At 33.4% G+C, this 23,091-nt stretch overlaps 1 pseudogene; it reads left to right on the forward strand.

The window, feature by feature from the left end:
• Nucleotides 1–11,385: 11,385 nt before the first annotated feature.
• LOC102625442 (receptor-like serine/threonine-protein kinase SD1-6) lies at nucleotides 11,386–21,630 on the forward strand (annotated as a pseudogene).
• Nucleotides 21,631–23,091: the final 1,461 nt, after the last annotated feature.

Below are 23,091 nucleotides of genomic sequence, written 5' to 3' on the forward strand. Positions count from 1 at the left end.
CTGGTTTTGAATTCAGCATCCCAAACTTATTTAACACCTTGTTGACATATCTTTCTTGGCTTAGAAATAAGGTTCCAGCAACCCTATCTTTATGTATATCCATGCCAAGAATTCTTTTGGCATTAGAAAGGTCTTTCGTTTCAAACTCACCCTTAAGTAGATTTTTAAGCCTTTCAATATCACTAGAACTCCCACCTACAATGAGTATATCATCAACATACAACAAAAGATACACAACTCCACCTGAGTTTATGTTTCCATAATAGACACAACTATTATATTGCTCCTTAAGTAGCATTAGAGATCATAAACTGATCAAATCTCTTATACTACTGTTTAGAAGACTATTTCAAGCCATATAGAGATTTATGCAGAAGACACACATAATCTTTATGTCCCTATGCTTCAAAACCTTAAGGTTGTGACATTAATATCTTCTCTTCAAGATTTCCATGTAAGAAGGCAGTTTTTACATTCATTTGTTCAAGCTCTAAGTCAAGTAAGGCTACCATAGTAAGGAAGGTTCTAATTGAGCTGTGTTTAACAACTGGTGAGAAGATTTCATTAAAATCTACCCTCTCTTTTTGTGTGAAACCCTTTGCCACCAATCTTACCTTATACCTTGAGTCTTCAACACTTGGAATGCCCTCATTTTTCTTGCATATCCACTTGCAGTTGACAATTTTTCTATTCTATGGATTAGGAACCAATGTCCAAGTGTGATTCCTTACCAGAGAATCCATTTTTTCTCTAATTGTTTTAATCTAATTATTGTTGTCCTTGCTACTTAATGCTTTTGTGTAGCTATTAAGTTCCTTAATTGAAATATCCTATGCATTCATTAATGCATATGCAACTATATCTGCATATGCATACCGTGCTGAGGGTCTGATAAACCTCTTTTTTTTTATCTCTGGCTGATTGATATTCCTACAAGTCAGTAGCTTATGATATTTCGCTTTCTGTTACTTATGTCCCTTATGAAACACCTTCAGTAGCATGTGAAACATCTTGAACAACCTATGGTTGCATATCTTCTTCATGAATACTAGATAGCAGAACTTCACTTTTTGTAATTTGATCAATGGTTTCAGCATTATTTGTCTTATTTACACTGATATCGGTCTTAGAAGTAGCATGATCAGACTTATTGATCATTGCAGCTTTATTAAACTGAACATCTCTTCTAATTAAACACATATAAACTTTACCACACCAGATTTTGTAACCTTTGATCCTATCTGGATAGCCAACAAACAAACCCTTCACAGTCATTGCATCAAGCTTCCTTTGTTTAATATGGACATATGTAGGACATCCAAATATCCTGAGATGTCCATAACTTGCAGGTTTTCCAAACCAAAGCTCTTTAAAGGTTTTGAAACCAATTGCAGCAAATGGACTCCTATTAATAAGATAACATGTTGTCGAGACAGCTTCTGCAGAAAAGCTCCTAGGAAGCTTAGAGTTGATCAACAAATATCTTGTTTTATCAACAAGTGTTCTATTCATCCTTTCAGCTAAGCCATTTTACTGAGGGATGAATCTCACCATTTTATGCCTCATAATTCCCTATTTCCGGCAATATTCCTTAAATTCTTTATTGCAGAACTCAAGTCTATTGTCAGTTCTCAAACATTTCACCCTGAAACCAGATTGAGTCTCCACCAAAGTCTTCTAAATCCTAAACTTTTCCAAGGCTTGTTCTTTGGTTTTCAGTATGTAAATCCATACATTCCTAGAGTAAGCATTTATCACTGACATGAAGTATCTCCCCCCACTTAAAGATGGCATTGTGCAGGCCCACAAAGATCAGCATGCACATAGTTTAAAGAATGTTTAGACATATGCATCCCTTTTGTAAATTTAGACCTGTGTGCTTTACGAAAAATACAGTTTTCACAGAAGTCTAACTCATTTATTTCGTCACCACAGAGCAATCATTGATTTGAGCTTATGGTCTTAGGAGGAAGAAGAAGAGCTCGGTTTCTTTTTGGGAATAATGTTACATTAATAAGTTATGAATATTTTATCTTCCTTGAGGATGATATTTATTTAAGGATATGTTATTTCATTATTTTTTTCTTTTGGAGGTTTAGAACATTTGTTGTTGGATTAGAATAATGAAATGCAATTTCACTTCAATTTCATCGTAGTACCTTGTTATGGAATTGGGGTGTTACATTTGTGGTATAAGAGCAAAAATAGGATAGGATTTCGTAGACATATCAGAACAAAATTTAGGAGTAAGACATAAATATGATGTGGTTAAAGTGGTTCACTTCTAGGGATAATTCTAGCGGTTATTTTGGATAGTAAAAAGAGCTGATTTTAGGTATGTCGGAAAAAAAAAAGTGTGTTTCTTTGTTGATAAATTCGATAATTGCATGGTTTGATGATTTTGCTTGTTTATTAAATGTTTGATCTTTTCTTAAAAAGAAAATGATTGAGTTAATTGTATATGAACTTCTGTAATACTATTAATGAAGGTGAATGTTCGATTGGTTTTGATTGTGTATGTTTGATGACCAATAGGAAAATGCTTCCTAAAAGTATAAATAATGCTAACCGAGGCCAACTTCAGATTGATAGTAGAGCGGCCTCTAGTATAGCTAATATCCCACGAGAGGATGGTGAGGGAACGAGCAATTTTCACCGAGGAGATATTAGGGCAAACCCCCTCTTCGTGAGATGGCTCGTGATCGTATGCCAGCCATGTAAGTGTTGGCTGATAGTATGATAATGAATCAGGTTTATAAGACTTGCCCAATTAGTTTTGGTGATAGAAAATTCATTGTTGATCTATTACCAAATCTGGTGCAAGACTTTGATGTTATTTTGGGGATGAATTGGTTGATGACATGTCACACTGATGTTGATTATTTCTCTAAGGAAGTGTTGTTTAATATTTTTAGAGATTCTGAGTTTCAGTTTCAAGGGAAACGAAACAGAAGTAGTGTGTTAATATATATTCTAAAAGCTCAGAAGATGTTGACTAAAGGATGTGAGGCCTTCCTATCTTTTGTGGCAGTTGATAATAGTGGTGAAGTTTCACTTAGTGACATTCGTATGGTCAAAGAGTTCTTAGATGTTTTTCCAAAAGATTTGCATGGGTTTCCTTTTAATCGAAAAATTGAATTCTCAATAGATTTACTGCCTGGCACAACACCCATTTCCAAAGCACCATATAGGATGGCACTAATTAAAATTAAAAAGTTAAAGATCCAATTGCAAGAATTTCTTGATAAGGGTTTAATTCGACCTAGTGTGTCTTTTTGGGGTGCTTCAGTGTTGTTTGTGAAGAAGAAGAATGGGTCTATACGGTTGTGCATTGATTACCGGTAATTGAACTTAGTTACCATCAAGAATAGATGTATGTTCCCTTGTATTAATGATCTATTTGACCAATTGCAGGGCGCAGTAGTATTATCCAAGATCGATTTACAATTTGGGTACCATCAGCTTAAGGTGAAAAATAATGATGTACCTATAACTGCTTTTCATACTTGGTATGGCAATTATAAGTTTCTGGTAATGCCTTTTGGGTTAACAAATGCCCCTGCAGCCTTCATGGACTTGATGAATAGAGTATTTCAACCATATCTTGATCGATTTGTTGTCGTGTTCGTTGATGACATTTTGGTGTACTCTAAGACTATGAAAGAGCATGAGGAGCATTTGAGGGTGGCTTTTCAAACACTTTGAAACAAGAAGCTTTATGCAAAGTTTAAGAAATGTGAATTTTGGTTAGACCGTATGGTTTTCCTTGGGTATATAGTTTTCAAGGATGTTATATCAATTGATCCAGCTAAGGTTGAGGCCATAGTGAAATGGCCAAGACAGACTAATGTTACTGAGGTTAGAGTTTCTTGAGCTTAGCTAGATACTATCGGAGATTCATGAATAAGTTCTCCAATCTTGTAGTTCTTTTGACTAAGTTGACCAGGAAGAATGTAAAGTTTGAATGGAATGAAGAATGTAAGAAGAGCTTTCAAGAGTTGAAGAATGAGTTAGTCTCTGCATCTATTTTGACTATTCCATCTTGTGGTGGTGGATATGTTATTTACAGTGATACTTCTAGAAAAGAGTTAGGATGTGTGCTGATGCAACATGGTAAAATGGTTTCTTCTACTTTATGATAATTGAAGAGTTATGAGCAAAATTATTCAACCCATGATCTGGAGCTAGCAGTAGTTTTTACCTTGAAGATCTGGAGACATTACTTATATAGTGAGACTTGTGAGATATATAAAGACCACAAGAGTTTGAAGTATTTGTTCACTCAGAATGAGCAGAATTTAAGGCAAAAAAAATGGTTAGAGCTGGTGAAAGATTATGATTGTTCGATCAATTACCATTTTAGTAAGGTGAATGGTCCATGCTCTAAGTAAGAAGTCATCTCGTGGGTTGGCACATATGATTACTACTCAAGGCCATACGCTGGAGGACCTCAGAAAGCTGGGGATTGAAGTGGTTATATATGGTGAGACGGATGTTTTATATCACTTGAGTGTTCAACAGACCTTGATAGACAGAATCAGCACATAAGGAATATCCTGAACTTAGAAAGATCGTCGAGGAAATAAAAAGTGGTCGATCTGAGTTTAGAGTAGCTGATGCTGGTGTTTTATAGTTAAGGCAACAACTTTGTGTACCAACTGATGAGAAGTTAAATAAGGAGATGATAAGAGAGGCTCATGACTCAACTTTTAGTGTACATCCAGGAAGCATTAAGATGTATCGAGAAGCAAATTTTTTTGTGGAGGAATATGAAAAATGATGTTGCTGGGTATGTATAAAAATGTTTGGTGTGTCAGTAGGGGAAGATTGAGCACCAAAGACCTAGAGGGGCTCTACAATCGCTTTCTATTCCAGAATAGAAGTGGGGAGCATATCACCATGGATTTTGTGAGTGGATTGTCTCGCTCTAAAGAGGGTTGTGACTATATTTGGGTTATCGTTAATCGATTGACTAAGTCAACTCATTTCTTACCAATCATAAGTACTAACAAACTTTGCAAGTTGGTAAAGCTATTTATTGAAAAGATAGTGAGATTGCATGGAGTACCTGTGTCTATTGTTTCAGATAGAGATCCGCGATTCACTACAAATTTTTGGGCTAGCTTGTATAAAAGTTTTGGTACCAAGTTACATTTCAGTACAACTTTTATCCTCAAACAGACGGTCACTTAGAAAGAACTATCCAAATTATTAAGAACATGTTACTAGCTTGTGTACTGGATTTGGGAGGTAGATCGAGAGACCATTTGCCTTTGGTAGAGTTTGGTTACAATAACAGCTTTCACTCTAGCATTGGCATAGCACCCTTTAAAAGCTCTTTACAAAAGGAAGTGTAGATTGTCCATTTTTTGGGATGAGATTAGTAAGAGGAAGCTATTGGGGCCAAAGTTGGTTCAGATTACTTCAAATAAGATTGAGCTGATCAAAAAGCATCTCCATATAGCTCAAAGCAGAGAGAAAAGTTATGCTGCTCGGTGTAGACAAGATCTGGAGTTTCAAGTTGGAGACCATGTCTTCTTGAAAGTCTCACCTTAGAAGGGTGTTTTTCGATTTGGGAAGAATGGTAAACTCAACCCATAATTTATTGGGCCTTTTCATATTCTTGAGAGGATTGATACAGTTGCATATTGAGTAGCCTTGGCTCTAAGCTTATCAAGGCTTCACGATGTGTTTTGTGTGTCAGTGTTCAGGAAGTACATTGTTGATCATTTTCACATATTGGATTACTAACCTATCCAAATCTCAAAGGATATGACTTACGAAGAACAACCAGTGGAGATTGTTGACAAGAAGGAGCAAGTCTTAAGGTAACATACTAAATTTCGAGATAAGGAAGAAGTACCCTTAACTCTTTGGTGATTGAGGTAATGACTAAATTTCGAGGACGATTTTTTTTTTTTAAGGGGGGGAGAAGTAACACTCGTTCCATGTTTGTTTGAATTTAATTATGCTTATCTATTTAATTTTTATCTTTTGTGTGTAAATTTATTTTAATTAGCATTATTTGAGACAAGGAATAAATCTTTATATTTATTTTTTTAAAATAAATTATAAGGGATTATCTATATTTGTCGTATAATATATATTTTATTTTACAAAAGCATGTGTTTTTATAAAACTTAAACTCTTCTTATCTCCCTACGGTTTAACACTATTTAATTAAACAAACATATAAAAGTAAATAATTCTAGGACTTTCTTTTATGCACGTTTGAAAGAAATTTTGAGATATTTATCCTTCTTTAATAATGCTTTCTAATACGATCTTATGGGTTTGATGATGAATGCATGCATTGTTCTCTTTATCATGAACGACTAGCTACTAGGCATTATGAGGCATGAGCAATGTGATTTGATTACTATTTTTCATTTATTTTTTATTTGATTTCTGCACGAAAGTTTCATAAAATTAAATTAGACATCCTAAGGTTTTCAATTATGTATTTTGTACAAAGAGATTCCAAGTAATCAATTTGTTGTGAATTTTCAAATTTGTAACAGTGGTACTGGAAAATTCCCATTTTCAGCAGCATGCCTGATTTCACCGATTTTTCCGACTATCCAAATGATCTCTAAAAATTATGTTGAATTTTTATTTAATTCTAATTATGTCTACTTACTAAATTTTTAATTTCATAATTTTTGGTTAAGTATAAAAAATATTAAAAATCGTTATGTTGGGCTACTGCAATTCTGGAGACTGCTTTCTAGAATTGCAATGGATGATGGCAAAATTATTTTAGGATGTTAAAAGGTTTAGAATGACCTATAAAAATTATATTCATATAATATTATGAGTCCTCTAGGATTTAAAGTTTATTTGACTAATTTTCATTAAGTTAACATTAAGTTATGAATTTATGAAATGCAAAACACAAACCTGAAAGTTTCTGGATAGGTTTGCTGGTCTCTAAATATAAATTCGTTTAAAATAGTTTTACATCTTTAAAAATTTTAGAAATTTGATATATTGTCTTATAAGTTTCTACTATTGTAAAATCAAGTGGTCTAATTTTTATGAGTTTTATTAAATATTTTACGAATTTTCTAATTTAAATAACTCTGTTTTTATCACTATTGAACATTGTGGATATTTGCATGTAAAATTATTTTTTGCAATATGTTTCTGACTTTTATTCATTTTTTGAATTTTTATGTGAAATGCCACACATGTTTATGGTTTATTTTCCTTAATTTTACAATTTTCTGACTTATGATTAGCTTGGTAGAAATCAGCTTGTATAGGACGGTCAGGTTTAGACTAGCTTTGATAGTTAAGTATTTATGATTAGGCTTGATTATGTTGGATTTATATCAAGGTCAGAATGAGTAGTTATAGTCATAAGGATGTGTATTGATGTTTTAGGACGAGAGTGAGCTTGTGGCTAAGATTACTATTCTTTTTATTGCTAAGGATCGAGATAAGTAAATTCATGCATAGTACATGTATTTTACTATTAATTTACATTTAATTCAAGGTATGCAATATGTTTAAAGAAAACCATATGAAACTGATTTGTTTAGTCTGTTACAATATTTTGTTAAGTAAAATCATTCTTTAAAATTATTTATAACAAAACTTGTTTTATTAAAAACTTATTTTATAAATTGTCTTAAAAATGAAAATCTTTATTAATTGTTTTAGTTCAAATGCTTCGAAATCATTATCAATTATTTAAATGTAATTTATGGAAGCCTACAAATGATTAAAAGTTCAAGGATGGTTTTAAATGATTTGGCTCATTGTTCGTAATGATGTTATGTTACGTTATGAAAGGCTAGTCGGTTTTTGTGCATATATGATGTTAATATTAATGATTCTCGCAGGGTACAACGACCTAAATGATGTTATATGCCCAGGTCATTGGGTATACAAGTGATGCTATGTGGCATTAGCTAAATATGTTTTATGTGTTTAAAATGCTATTATTGTGTTTAAAGAATTTAAATGACTTTATGATGTTGTGATTTCTTTTTGATAAATGATAATTTACAAAGGTAATTTCCATTATTATTATGTATATTTAAGAAATTCAATCAATTATATTTTAATTTTTTTAGTATTGCAAATGAATTTACTTACTGAGTTGACGGCTCACCCCTCGTTACCACATTTTTGTAAATAGAGTTAGATGATTTGAGCTTATGGTCTTATGAGGAAGAATAAAAGCTTGGTTTCTTTTGGGGAATAATGTTACATTAACAAGCTATGAATATTTTAGATTCCTTTGCGATAATATTTATTTAAGGGTATGTTATTTGATTATTTATTTTCTTTTGGAGGTTTAGAACATTTGTTGTTGAATATTATTTTGAAGGTTTTAGATATGAAAATGATTAAATGCAATTTCACTTCAATTCCACCATAGTAACTTGTTAGTGGAATTGGGTTGTTACACTAACTATAGGACATTTTATTTAAAACATACCATTAGTCGTTTTAGACAATCATTTGCATTTTAATGTTTTACTTAGAATATTTCCTAAGCACCTAAAGTATTCCAGACTTTCACCATAATTCGCCCCATGGGTGGTTCTGTAAAACTTCGTCCGTAGGCGTTCTCCTCAGAAGATCTTTTTAAGAATTGGATCTTGATCATTCTTTACAAGAATGAAGTTAAGTCTTTTCTATCATAGCCTACTTGTGGGCACTTTCCTTAGAAAACTAATTCTAAGTAATTGGACCTAGGTCATTTTTTTTCTAAAAAAGAACCTAGGTCCTTTTATCATAATTTTCCCATAGACAGTTTCATAGAAATTTGTCTATAGGCGTTCTTCATAGAAGATTTTTTCATGAGTTGGACTTAAGTCATTCTTTACAAGAATGGAGCTAAGTCTTTTCTATCATAGCCCACCCGTAGGTGCTTTCATTAGAAAACTAATTCTAAGTAACTAGAGAAAGGACTTATGTCTTTTTATCATAATTCGCCCATAGATGATTTTATAGAACTTCGTTCGCATTTGTTCTCCTTAGAAGATTTTTCTAAAAATTTGATTTAGGTCAGTTTTTACAAGAATAGACCTAAGTCTTTTTATTATGATTCGCCCGTGGGCGGTTTCATAGAACTTCGCTGGTAAGCATTTCCTTAGAAGATTTACCCTTAAGCGTTTTACTTAGAAACATTCTTTAAGTACCTAGGTCATTCTTTTTAAGGAATATACCTAGGTCATTCTTTGTGGAGAATAGATCTAGATCATTCTTTGTAGAGAGTAGGCCTACGTCATTCTTTGTAAAATCAATCTTTTGGCCCTTTGTCGAAGACTCGTCCTTTGGACATTTTACATAGAAATATTCTTTAAATGTCTAGATTGTTTTTTTGTAAAAAATGAAGTTAGGTCATTATTTGTAAAGAGTAGCCCTAAGTCATTCTTTGTAAAGAATGGACTTAACTCATTATTTGTAAAGAATGAACTTAGGTCATTCTTTGTACAATCATGTCTTTAGTGTTTTATCGAAAACTCTCACTTTCAGCTTTTTACTTAAAATTCTAAGCACCTAGTCCATTCTTATAGAGAATGGGCCTAGGTTATTTAATCTAAAATATTTGTATTGGGCCTATATTTTTTGTGGACTTTGGGTCATTCTTAATTTGGTCTAACAACTGTATTGCATTAGGATGTACTGCACTAATTTGTAATGCAGTACTATACTTAGTGTAGCATGGACTATATAATGTATAATAATATTTTATATTATTATTGTAAGTAAACGTTAATATTTTTTGAATTAAAAGTAATTTAATATTGTATTATTACTTATACCAATTATATATATATGTATGTATGTATGTATGTATGTATGTATGTATGTAATTAAAATATTGACTTTTGCCACCAACCCTTAACACTAGCCCCGTATTTTGGTATCTTTTGAATAAATTTTTATATCATTTGAATCTTTATTACCAAATCTATGCAACGATATAACTATCACTAGAAAATAAGCTTCCTTTTGCTAGATCTGTGGTCAAAGTTATCTAAGAATTTGACTATAGATTTATGGAAAACAGAACCTCTTTTACTGATAATAGTTGTACCGTCATGTTGATCTAGAAATAAAGATTCTAATGATACCAAATTTTAGTACAAAATACATCGATCACTAGAGGCCAGTAGCAGTGGTAGGAGGCAACAACGGTAGTCTCTTGTTGACAGTGAAATTATTTCGATACATTTACTATATTCATCAATAATACATTATAATTGCTTTTTTAATTTATTAATATAAAAAACAAAAAATAAATAAATCTAATGCAAACCAGACATGGATGTGGATTTACCTAATGCACCAAAAGTAGCATTATGGTGGGACATATTACATTAATTAATACAATATTGTCTAATCTAATATGTCAAACACATCCTAATTACTTGTAAGTTGATGGGGACTATTTTTATAGATTTAACGAGGCTGTTTTAATAAATTTAATTTGGCTAATTAAAAACTCAAGTAAATTTTTCTTTAATTTTAAAAATTTATTTTTCCCAACGGGGGCTTAAGCCCCTACTGGTCATAAGCTGGATCCGCCCCCGTTTACATGTTGTGGTTTGTTTTATAGATACAAACTTGTTGTTGTCATCCTGACACAAATATATTGTGATTATTTACGTATGTCTGTCATTAACGCTAAGTTTGGTATTGTAGTTAAACAGTTGTAACTTAAAACATTAAAGTGTTTAGCAAATATTTACTGTTATAATTTGGAAGTTAAGTTGATTTTATCCACCCACCCCTATATGATGATAAATTTATAATATCTTCATTATTTTTGTCAAAATTATTATTCAAAAATCATATTTACCACACTCTATTATTATTATTTTTTAATATATAGCTTAAGTTTTTGTTTTTCAATAGCAACTATAATTTTTAAGTGACAATACCTCAATACCATATTAAGCCTAATATTACATAATTAAGATGTTCAATCGCAGGTTCTTGATTATTAACAAAAGGTTGCATATATTTATTTGAGACACCTTAGTATATATTGCTTAATTAGGGTGTTCACTTTTGCTTAATTATCCTATGCAAAAAATGCACCAGTTGACGTTGGCAAAAAATCCAGAATCTAACGATCTCTTATTTAAAAAAAAGAATTATCAAAGGGCTCCAAGATTGAGCAAAATGTCTAATTTTCTAAGAAATGATCAGATCTATAGAGAGGGCTATGCCATTTTTCCCCCTTCTGTTATTAAGGCTTTAGCTCTTTCATTTGCCATAGTACCTGGACAAAAATTGTAATACCCGTTATTTTTATTTATTTATTTATTAAATACCTTATTTTTAAAAAGGTTTCCTTAATGGGTAAGGGTTTTAAAAAAGCTTGGTCTATAAAAACCTCATCTACGTTTTTTTTGTTTTTCAAAACCTAGAGGCTAATAAAGAAAAGAATACAGCAGCCTCATAAGAGGGAATTCATATTTTTGAATAATAAAAAGGGAAGATTTTGATTGTATTCCTATTCTCCATTAAAGGAGTTCTTGAGTTTGGATTTTGTCTTGAAGGTAGGAAAGAATTTATAAACCTTTAAACTTTTGATTTTGATTGTGATTTTTATGTGATTGATTGAATGATTCTGCATGTGTTGTATTAATAAAATTGTGAAAAGTATGATCATGTATTAATTTATGTGTGTTTGAGTGGAAGTAGTGCTGTTATGATATCCTGGAAATTGTGAATAGTATAGATTGAACTTCATATGACTGCTATTTTAATCGAGTTTCATGCATAAAACTTTACAGATTATTAAACTAGACATCTTTATCTTTCTATCCATATATTAATTGTTCACAAACTCGTTTATATAAATTGTTTTGATTTTTTGAATTTGGAACATTGATGCTGGAAAATTTTGATTTTCAGCAGTAATTCACAGTTCTATAATTTATTTCATAACCCAAAAGACTTCTGAAAATTCTGGGAATTTTTATCACTGCACATATATATGTCTAGTTTCTTTTATTTTTAATTTCGTAATTTTGGGCTTTATATAAAAATCACTAACAATCATAGAGTTGGGCTGCCGCAATCCTGGAAACTGTATTCCAGAATTGCGACGGCTGATATTTAGGTCGGTTAGGCTAGTTTTTCATCAGTAAATATTTTGTAAATTTTGATTCTGATTCCTTTTTATTTCCTCTAATTTTTAAAACTGGAATCACTATTTTTGAATAAGTATAACTAAAGTTATGAATTTTTGAGTCATTAGTCCTCTGTATGTATCGTCACTGGACAGTTTTGATGTTTTTGGTGGAAAATCAGTTTTAAGAGATGATTATTAACTTTAATTAATATTGTTAAATTTTGTATTGGATTCCAACATGTTTACAGTAGCTTTTTGTGATATTTATGATTTTCCGACATGTTTATAGCTTGATAGACATCAGCTCCTGTATGATGGTCTAGTATAGTTAGTGAACTGATGTGCTTAAGTAAGAGTACATGGTTTAAGGATTTTTGGTTTTCCTATCTAGGTTAGAATTGAATAAGATATTGATAAGAATTTTTCCTTGAAGGTCAAGAGTGAGCTCATGTGATTAGGGTTATTGTTGATTGCATTGGATCGAGATAAGTGAATTCATGCATAATGTTTATTATAAGTATATATGTAAATATTTATTAATAGAATAATGTTCTTCAAATAGATTGGCAAGTTATGGATTTGATGCTATTTTAAAATGTTTTTCTTAAATTAGTTTTAAATAAATACTTGTTTTTCTATAAAATGTTTTCCTTTAAACTATTTGTAAAGCTTTGCCAGTTTAATGTGTTATAAGTGTTTTATCGAAATATTATTGAATAATTGATATTGAAAAGCTAAAAATTGTTTTAAATGTTTTGGCTCATTGTCTGTAGTTACCGTTATTGATATTATTGAACAACTAGCTGTATTGTGCGCACCTATTGACGATTATTGCGGGGTAAAGTACCCTAATTGAACTATTGACAGGGTCACCGGGAGTACAAGTGATATATTGAACTATTGACCAAGTCACTGAAGATTTTGGTGATACTATGTGATATGAGCAAATTGAATGAAAGAAAAGTTTTATTGATAAAAGATTTCTTACTCGATTATTTATTGAAAATGATTTTTACGTTATGACTTAACTGATTATAAGTTACATATGATTATAAAACGATTACTGCTTTCTTAATTTATAGTACTTCATAATAATGATTATATACTTTTTCGTATTACAAATCTTGTACATGAGTTTGCTTACCAAGTTAACGGCTCACCCCTTGTCTGTAACATTTTGCAGATTGATATTAGAGATGTGGGCTGTCTAGGGGAAAGGATTTGTTAGTTGTAAACTTTGACATTTTCTAGATGGATTAATTGTAGCTACTTTGACTATTGTTTAGAGTTAGATTTTATTATGGAGGATTATTGATTTATTTATTATTTTGGAGAATATGTTTTGTTCATGAACATTGACTTTATTTGGAATTAGTTATAAGATAAATGTTATAAGACTTAATTCCAAAATTCTCATGAGTTTTTCTTGCGTGAATTTTGGGGTGTTACAAAAATGCATGAAACTTCAAGTATGGAAAATCAAATTGAAATCTGGATATCAAAAACCGGTGAAGGAAAATTCAAATTTTGACTAAAACGAAAAGATTTAAAATAGAAAACGCACTAGTCGTGGATCCCACAAGGAATATTTCTCGTTAATGCTAACTCGAAAAGCTATAGGATTAAAAATATTTGAAATGGAAAACACTTGTCGTGGATCCCACAAGGAATGCTTCTTGTTAATGCTAACACGTAAAACTATAGGATTAAAAATGTTTATGAATGGATTATAAAAATGTTTATCTAGCAAATTATCAGTTTCTTACACTTGACAAGAAATTGTATGGTCAATATTTGTTTATTACTTTTGCTAGAAATAGAGAGTTATGAACATTATCAGGGCCGGCTCAAGGGGTATTTGGGACGTCGGACGAATATTTACTTGAAAATGGAGCCTTCTTAGAATATGGGTTCCAAGCAACTACTTTGCTCGTATTCTGAAAAGTCTAAAGAAAATTCTCTGTGGAAAGTAATATTTTTGACTACTGTCAGCTCCAAACATGGATTAAATACCAGTGAAAACCCATCTAGTTTAGGTTGCCAAACGTGCCGTGAGGTGTCTACACAACTTGTCAATGGCTTCTTTTTCAATTTGCTTGCTGATTATCTCTGCTTTCAGTATGCAGTTCTCCCTGGTGGTTGATGCTGTTAGTGATACTGATAGCCTTTCAGTCGGACAAGTGATCACACGCTCAGAGACTTTGGTATCTTCAGGTAAGTTCTTTGAGTTAGGCTTTTTTCGGCCAGGGCAGTCGAGAAATTATTATGTAGGAATATGGTACAAGAATATTCCAGAAAGGACTGTAGTATGGGTTGCCAATCGAGATCAACCATTAACTAGTTCGTCACCTGTACTTACTATTAGCAGTGAAGGAAATCTTGTGATTGAGGATGGTAGAATTACATATAGGGTCAGTGAAAATGTATCAAGCAGCCAGAACACAACTGCCACTCTCTTAGATTCAGGAAATTTTGTTTTAAGAAATGAGAAGCTTGGCTTATTGTGGCAGAGCTTTGATTACCCTTCACATACGTTTCTGCCTGGAATGAAGCTCGGTTATAGCAGAAAGACTGGGAAAGTTTGGTCATTGACATCATGGAAAAGTAGAGACGATCCTAGCGTTGGGGATGCTGAGCTGAAAATGGAGCCAGGGAAATCAAATGCATTTTCCCTTATGAAAAGATCTCAAATTGTTTGGACAAGCGGGGTTTGGGATGGTTATATATTCAGTTTGGTGCCTGAAATGACATTAAACTATATCTTCAATTATAGTCTTTACACTGATGAAAATGAGACATACTTCATCTACTCTATAAAAGATTCAATTATCAGCAGATGTATTTTAGATGTTTCTGGACAAGTAGAACAGATGTCATGGTTAGGAGCTAGACAAGCTTGGTTTATTTTCTGGTCTCAACCAAGAACAAGCTGTGTCGCTTGCGGTCCATTCAGCATCTGCAACACTGCTACTGGATCCTGTCAGTGTCTGCAGGGATTTTTTATAGGCTCAGATAAAAATCTGTCTGAGTGTGTGAGAAGAACAGCCTTGCAGTGTGGGGATAACTCTGCTGATCGTGAAGACAGGTTCTTAAGGATGCATAATGTGAAGCTTCCTTCGCCAGATAAAGTATTGAAACTTCCAGGTATAGAGGAATGCAAATCGGCTTGCTTGAATAATTGTGCTTGCACTGCGTATGCTTATAATAGCAGCGGTGTGTGTTCCTCGTGGGATGGAAAGCTATACGATCTTGAGCAACTTTCAAAAAATGAGGGAGAAAATATATTTATCAAACTTGCTGCATCAGAGCTTCCAAAACCAGGAGGTAACGTTATAATCTCTCTCTCTCTCTCTCTCTCTATATATATATATATATATCAAGCACTTAGATTTTTCAGTGACTTGATCTTTTGATGACTTGTATATTTCTGATCTAGGAAATAAAGAACTGCTGTGGATAACTGTAATTGTTGTTCCTCTGCTTCTTACTGCATCTTACATCTTTCTTCGATGGAGGAGAAAACTCAAATATAGAGGTATGCCTTTGTTTCCCATCACTCTCTCATGCATTACAGTGTGAATTTAGTATATGAAAATGTACATTTTCATTTTAAGTCATATCCTATAAAAGCAGAGGAGAGGGAACCAAGCCAGGATATGTTGCTATTTGACATAAATAGTAGCACTGAGACAAGTAAGAATGAGTTGTCTGATGGGAGAGCTGGAAAAAGTAAGAGTACGGATGCTTGGTTGCCATTGTTCAGCTTTGCCAGTGTATCTGCATCTACAAATAACTTTTCTGCCGAGAATAAGCTTGGAGAAGGTGGCTTTGGACCTGTCTATAAGGTAACAATCTTATATTTCTCATCCAATTTGAAGAGTTTATTTAAATTCAAAAGATAAGATTTGTGCATTTCATCGGTTACGTGCAACGTAAAACATTCATGAAATCATTAAAAAGTTCAACTGCAGGGGGAACTACTAAATGGACAAGAAGTTGCAGTGAAAAGGCTTTCAAAGAAGTCGGGGCAGGGATTAGAAGAGTTGAAAAATGAGACAATGCTCATAGCTAAGCTGCAACACAGGAACCTTGTTAGACTCTTGGGTTGCTGTTTAGATCAAGATGAAAAGATTTTGATCTATGAGTACCTGCCTAATAAAAGCTTGGACTCATTCCTTTTCGGTATGTGATTTAGCAGTCAGTAAGATTAAATATGTCCACTATCCTTCTCACCACATCAAATACTATCACTGGAACTTGCTCTAATTTGTATAATTTTTGTGGTCTTCCTCTATTCATTCTTACAGATCGAGCTAAAAAACGTTTATTGTATTGGGAAACACGTGTTAAAATCATTGAAGGGATTGCTCAAGGGCTTCTTTATCTTCATCAGTATTCTAGACTACGAATTATTCATAGAGATTTGAAGGCTAGTAATATTCTCTTAGATACCGACATGAAACCCAAAATATCTGATTTTGGAATGGCAAGAATGTTTGGTGGGGATGAGTTACAAGCAAATACTAACCGAATTGTGGGAACTTAGTAAGTACACATATTATTGAAAACTATTTTAAATTTGTTCACAAACATCTTTTGCTTGTTGTTCCTGCAACTTTCAACTGAAGAATGGATTTTTTTTTTTTTATGAAATGATGAATTCCAGTGGTTATATGTCACCTGAGTATGCCCTGGAAGGCCTATTCTCAATCAAATCAGATGTGTTTAGCTTTGGGGTATTGCTGCTGGAGATCTTGAGTGGCAAAAAGAACACTGGCTTCTACCATACTGGCTCCCTTAACCTTCTTGGACACGTATGTCACAAAATTTTTCATTTTTATTTTTGTTTCTTTGAACAGTATGATGCAATGAGAACCATTCATTTATTTCATTTGCATAAATATTTTGATAAATGGATCGGGAAAGTTAACATTTCATATATCACGAGGTCGAGAAGTCATATGCATCTATGGACCTTCGTTTTAACATTCACATGTACTGTACTTTCAGGCATGGGACCTGTGGAAAGACAACAGAGCTCTAGACCTGATGGATCCAATATTGGAAAATGAAGCTTCATATCCCATGTTGGCAAGATACGTTAATGTGGCACTTCTCTGCGTTCACGAGAACGCAACTGATAGGCCAACCATGTCAGAGGTAGTCTCAATGCTTACCAATGAGCATCTTGTTTTACCTTCGCCGAAACAACCAGCTTTCTCGTATGTGAGAAATTTGAAAAATTCAAATGAGCCTACAAGCAAGCCAGAAGCTTGTTCAGTGAATGTTGTCACAGTTTCATTGATTGAAGCTCGATAACAATCTGCTTGGCCTCTGTTCATTTACTTCACAAATACATCGGTGACCATGAGATGAATTCACGCATGCTCACAGTTTCATTGATTGGAACTGACCGGCTTAAATTTTTATTTTTTTCAAAATTCAATGATTGTGACAGGTATCATTTAAACTTTCAAATACTTCAAAAATTCAAACTAATAAAATTCCACACCACGCGGTCAAAAAATAGAAATTATGCTACACGTTGCAAGTCTTTTTTTTTTTTTTTCCTTTTCATAAAATCCATGAATCCAATCTCATAAAATTCATGAATCCAATATGCAACCACAGGACATCTTTTTGAATGGAGAACCTTCATTTGTTGTACAATTTTATTTCTTGTGTCTTTATCTTAAGCATTAAGTTGTCAATAGCAGCTGATAACATAACCCCCTCAAGATTCATTCGTGATGGAGAAAAGTTAGTTTCATCATCCCAGAGGTTTGAGCTAGGATTTTTCTCTCCTGGAAAATCGAAGTACAGGTATCTGGGAATATGGTACAAGCAGATCCCTGATACAATTGTGTGGGTTGCAAACAGAAACAGTCCTATCTTCGACTCAAACGCTGTACTGACCATCAGCAACGGTGGAAAACTTGTTCTTCTCAACCAAACAAATGGCACTATCTGGTCTTCAAACTTGTCTAGAGAAGTGAAAAATCCAGTGGCACAGCTGTTAGATACTGGAAACCTTGTTGTTAGGGATAATTTTAGCAGTAATAGTTCTGAAGACTATCTGTGGCAGAGCTTTGACCACCCATCAGATACATTGTTAGCGGGAATGAAGTTGGGCTGGGACTTAAAGACTGGTTTGGAACGTTATCAAACTTCGTGGAAAAGTGATGATGATCCATCCCCCGGAAATTATACTCACAGACTTGACATTCATGTGTTACCTAAATTATGTACATACAATGGATCTGTAAAATTACTCTGTTCTGGACCATGGAATGGAGCTATCTTTGCAGCTATTCCTTCTTATAGCTATCTTTATAAACCAACCGTGGTGGATAATGAAGATGAGATTTATTACAGGTATGATTCCTACAACAGTCCCGTCATAATGACGTTAAAACTCAACCCATCAGGTAAGATCCAGCATCTCATATGGAATGAGAGAAATAGGACGTGGGAAGCGTTTTTCTCACTCCCAGATCGTTTTTGCCAATTTTATGGGCATTGCGGAGCTAATAGTATTTGCAGCTTCGACAAGAAACCTCATTGTGAGTGTTTGAAGGGATTCGAGCTCAAATCACATCATAACAAAACAAGGCCTGGAACATGTGTTAGAAGTCAATCATCAGATTGCAAAAGTGGAGACAGGTTTATAATGCTTGATGATGTTAAACTACCCGACTTTGTAGAGGCTTCACTAAATGAGAGTATGAATGTTAAGGAATGCGAGGCGGAGTGCTTGAAGAACTGTACTTGTAGAGCTTATGCTAATTCTAAAGTAACAGGGGAAGGCAGTGGCTGTTTGATGTGGTTTGGGGACCTGATTGATATCAGAAAGGCAGATGACCGCAACAACGGACAGTCTATCTACATAAGAGTACCGGCTTCTGAACTAGGTACAATTATTTCATCATTAGAATTGATAGTGCAAGATTTTTCCCTTCTTTTTTAAAGTACTTCATTTTAAAAGCCGAGCCTTGTTGAATCAAAATGCGTTTAAGCTTCCTAGTTTCATGAAATAAATGTATCCAAACTAATGTACATGCCTCTCTCTCCCTTTTTTTTTTTGGTTTGGTGTGGTGGGGGTGGGGGGTTGGTTTGTTGTCGCGCGGCGCGGGGGGGTGGGTGGGGTGGTGTGGGACGGGACGTCGGTTTGGACTTTGCTTTCTTTCCAGTGACTTTTGTGATGACGTGTTTTTTTGGATGTAGGGGGAAAAAAACTTCTATGGATATTAGTAATTCTTGTTCTTCCGGCAATACTTTTACCTGCTTCCTACATAATTTGTCAGAGGAGAAAACTCAAAGAAATAGGTGACTCTTCTTGAAACCGTTTTCTTATGTTTATGAACCTATATGTAAATAACTTAATATGATAGATCATATATACTAATATTTTTGTAAGTTGTTTTACAGAAACAAAGAAAAGCCAAGATATGTTACAATTTGACATAAATATGAGCATTGCGACAAGAGCAAATGAATTGTGCAAGGGAAATAAAGCTGCAAATAGTAGGACTAGGGATTCTTGGTTTCCGATGTTTAGCTTGGCAAGCGTATCTGCAGCTACGGCTAACTTCTCTACAGAGAATAAGCTAGGAGAAGGTGGCTTTGGTCCTGTTTACAAGGTAGATTTCTTTTCATCTCAGCTGTATTAATTGAACTTAAACTTTTGTATGAATCAGTGATGAAATTACAAATGCAGGGGCGACTACTCAATGGACAAGAAGTAGCAGTTAAGAGGCTCTCTAGTCAATCAGGGCAAGGACAGGAAGAGTTTAAAAATGAGATAAAACTTATAGCAAAGCTCCAACACAGGAACCTTGTTAGACTCTTGGGTTGCTGTATAGAACTAGAAGAAAAGATTTTGATCTATGAGTACATGCCTAACAAAAGCTTGGATTTTTTCCTTTTTGGTATGTGATTTGTATAATTCATAAAATGAATATTTTCACCATCTTTCAACCTGTATCATTTAAGATGGACAAGATTTTTTATACCATAATGGTTTGATGTTGTTACAGATTCCACCAAAGAGAATCTATTAGGATGGGGAACACGTGTTAGAATCATTGAAGGAATTGCCCAAGGGCTTTTATATCTTCATCAGTATTCCAGACTGAGAGTTATTCACAGAGATCTCAAGGCAAGTAATATTCTTTTAGATAAGGACATGAACCCTAAAATATCAGATTTTGGTATGGCCAGAATTTTTGGTGGTGATGAGTTGCAATCAAAGACAAAAAGGATTGTTGGAACTTAGTAAGTAAATTTCAACTATTGAGACTATTAATGTCATTTGCTTTTCTGCATTCGTAAATCCTTTTAAGATAGTTAAAGTTTTTATGAAACAACGAATTTCAGTGGTTATATGTCGCCTGAATATGCTCAACAAGGCCTCTTCTCTATCAAATCTGATGTGTTTAGCTTTGGAGTATTGCTTTTGGAAACACTAAGTAGTAAGAGGAATACAGACTTCTCCAATACTAATTCCCTTACGCTTCTTGGCCATGTAAGTGACAAGATTTCACAATTTTGTTTTTTTTTTGAAATCTTTGAATGTATTAAGATGAATCTAGTATTAATCCTAAATGAATGGCATTATATTATACATTATATTCCTTGAAATGGAAAATTTAAGAATTCCCTACATCTCAATCGAACCATTATGACTCAAACACTCATTCAGTAATGGCATGTTTGATTTTAAGAAACATGAAGAAAGGAGAAGATAGGAAAAGAGGAAAGGGAAAAGGAGATGATTTCCTTGTCAAACCAAAAAATTGAGATTGGCTCTCTTTTTCCCTTATTTTCTCTCTTTCTTTCTCCTTTCTGTTCCTCTCATCTCCTCTAATTTCTTCTAACAAAAAACGGACTTAAATGTTCTGTTTTTCTTCAGGCTTGGGATTTGTGGAAAGATGATAGAGCTTGGGAGCTGATAGATCCGACATTGCAAAATGAAGCATCATATCTAATACTAAACAGATACATCAATGTGGGCCTTCTATGTGTTCAAGAGGATGCAGCAGATAGACCAACCATGTTTGAAGTTGTCTCAATGCTTACCAATAAGACAATTAATTTACCTCATCCCCGACAGCCTGCTTTTTCAAGTATAAGAGGTCTCAAAAATACAATTTTGCCGGCAAATGGGAAGGCTAGAGTTTGTTCAGGAAATTGCTTAACACTTTCAGAAATGGATGCTCGATAGCTATCTGTGCCTCAGTTTATGTGCTTTAATTTAAACTCTGTCTGTCTCTAGTTGTGAACCTCCAGTGAGAATATGTTAGTCAATTACATCCAACCAATTCTTAACAAAATTTAACCTATTCATCTCATCTTCATCCAAATCAAGCCAACTTTGTCACAATTTCATGGAAATCACTCAAGATTAACAACTATTTTACAACATGATCAAGTTATTATAAGCTAGAGTCCAATTATTATATTTTTGTACTTTTCATCCTCCATCCTCAATAAATAGAGGTGTCTTGTTCATTTAAGAGGTACAGAATTAAGAGTGAGAAATTAAAGAGAAGTAGTTAACAATGGGTAATTATGTAAGTTCTCTAATTGTTTTTATTCATTTAATTATGAACTAACTTTCTTTTACAAAGGTTAGGATAAAGTCCTTTTAATATAACAAATTCCAATTTTTCTTTATTAATAAATGATTTATGCTTTTAATGTTTTTAATTCTGGTTTCACATGATTTATAGCAAATGAAACTCTTTTCACCGTCAGTATCATATATTCTTGCAGCTAGGAATAGTTTTAATAAATCTATGCTTATTTCAGTAGTTTTAAAATCATCAGCTCATTTTATATTTTTCAAAATTGGATACATAAAATGCTTAATGTTAATACTTAATACCCTTGAAGCGAAGACGAATTTGTTTAGAAATTTCACATAAAATCTTTAAGTAAACAATGGAATAATGGATTGATTACAAGATTGTTACTCTTAAGGGGTGGACCAGAACTGAACTGAACTGAAACATTTTGGTTCAGTTCAGTTCAGGTCGGGTCATTTAATCATTTGCTGTTCAAACAATAGCTATTTCCAAAGCCTTCTTTGTTTCAGCTTTTTATATGGGATTAAAAAATATAAAAGAAACAGCAATTAAACTCAACTATTCTTCACTAACATCAAATCAAAATATGCCAAAACTCAAAATGATTGATTACAGTACATCCAGCAGTTATGCTACTGCCTAAGAAAACAAACACCAGAGAGAAGAAAATGGGACATCAGGCTAACAATTGTCAAGTGTCAAAAGCTCTGCATGAAGTTTCAAAACAATATATACACAATCCAACACAAGCTTTTAACATTCACTAACAAGAAACAACATCCTCCAGTTGAGTTAAGGATTCAAAGAAAATAGTCAAATCAATTGCTTGAAGTCTTTATTTTCAGTTCTATTAATAACTCTTTCTTTTTTAATCCAATTATACACTAAAACCTAAAAGCTTAACACTATGAAGCTGCACTAATTCATCAATTTTACTAACAATAACCAACTCTTTTGCAAAACATCCAGAGCTTAGCTATTTAAAGACATCACTTTAAGATAATTCAACAAATTACAGCAAAATCTCAAATCTATAATATGAAATAGTATGAATACCGAATGGAAGAAAAAAGAAAAGAAAATTTTATTAAATTAAATTATTGCAGTATTAATCACAACTCAATTAATTTGACTAATTTAATTCAGGCCCAAAATTAATGGGAAAATAAAAAACGAAGTCTCAACTCACTGTCTCTGGTGGCCGGCGCGATCGTAACGACTGAACGAGGCTGCGACGGCAACAGCTGAGACCGGAGGGTGAGATGGTGACAGAAGACGAAGAGAGTGAGAGAGGAAGGAGCTGCTGGTGGCCTGCGGCTGCCGTGCTGGGCTGCCGTTTTAGGGAATTACGGTTTTAGCTTAGGGCCGGTTTTCCCTTCTTTTGTTTAATTGCATGAA

This window comes from Citrus sinensis, chromosome 9 (genome assembly GCF_022201045.2).
Source record: "Citrus sinensis cultivar Valencia sweet orange chromosome 9, DVS_A1.0, whole genome shotgun sequence".
In the NCBI taxonomy this organism is placed as follows: domain Eukaryota; kingdom Viridiplantae; phylum Streptophyta; class Magnoliopsida; order Sapindales; family Rutaceae; genus Citrus; species Citrus sinensis.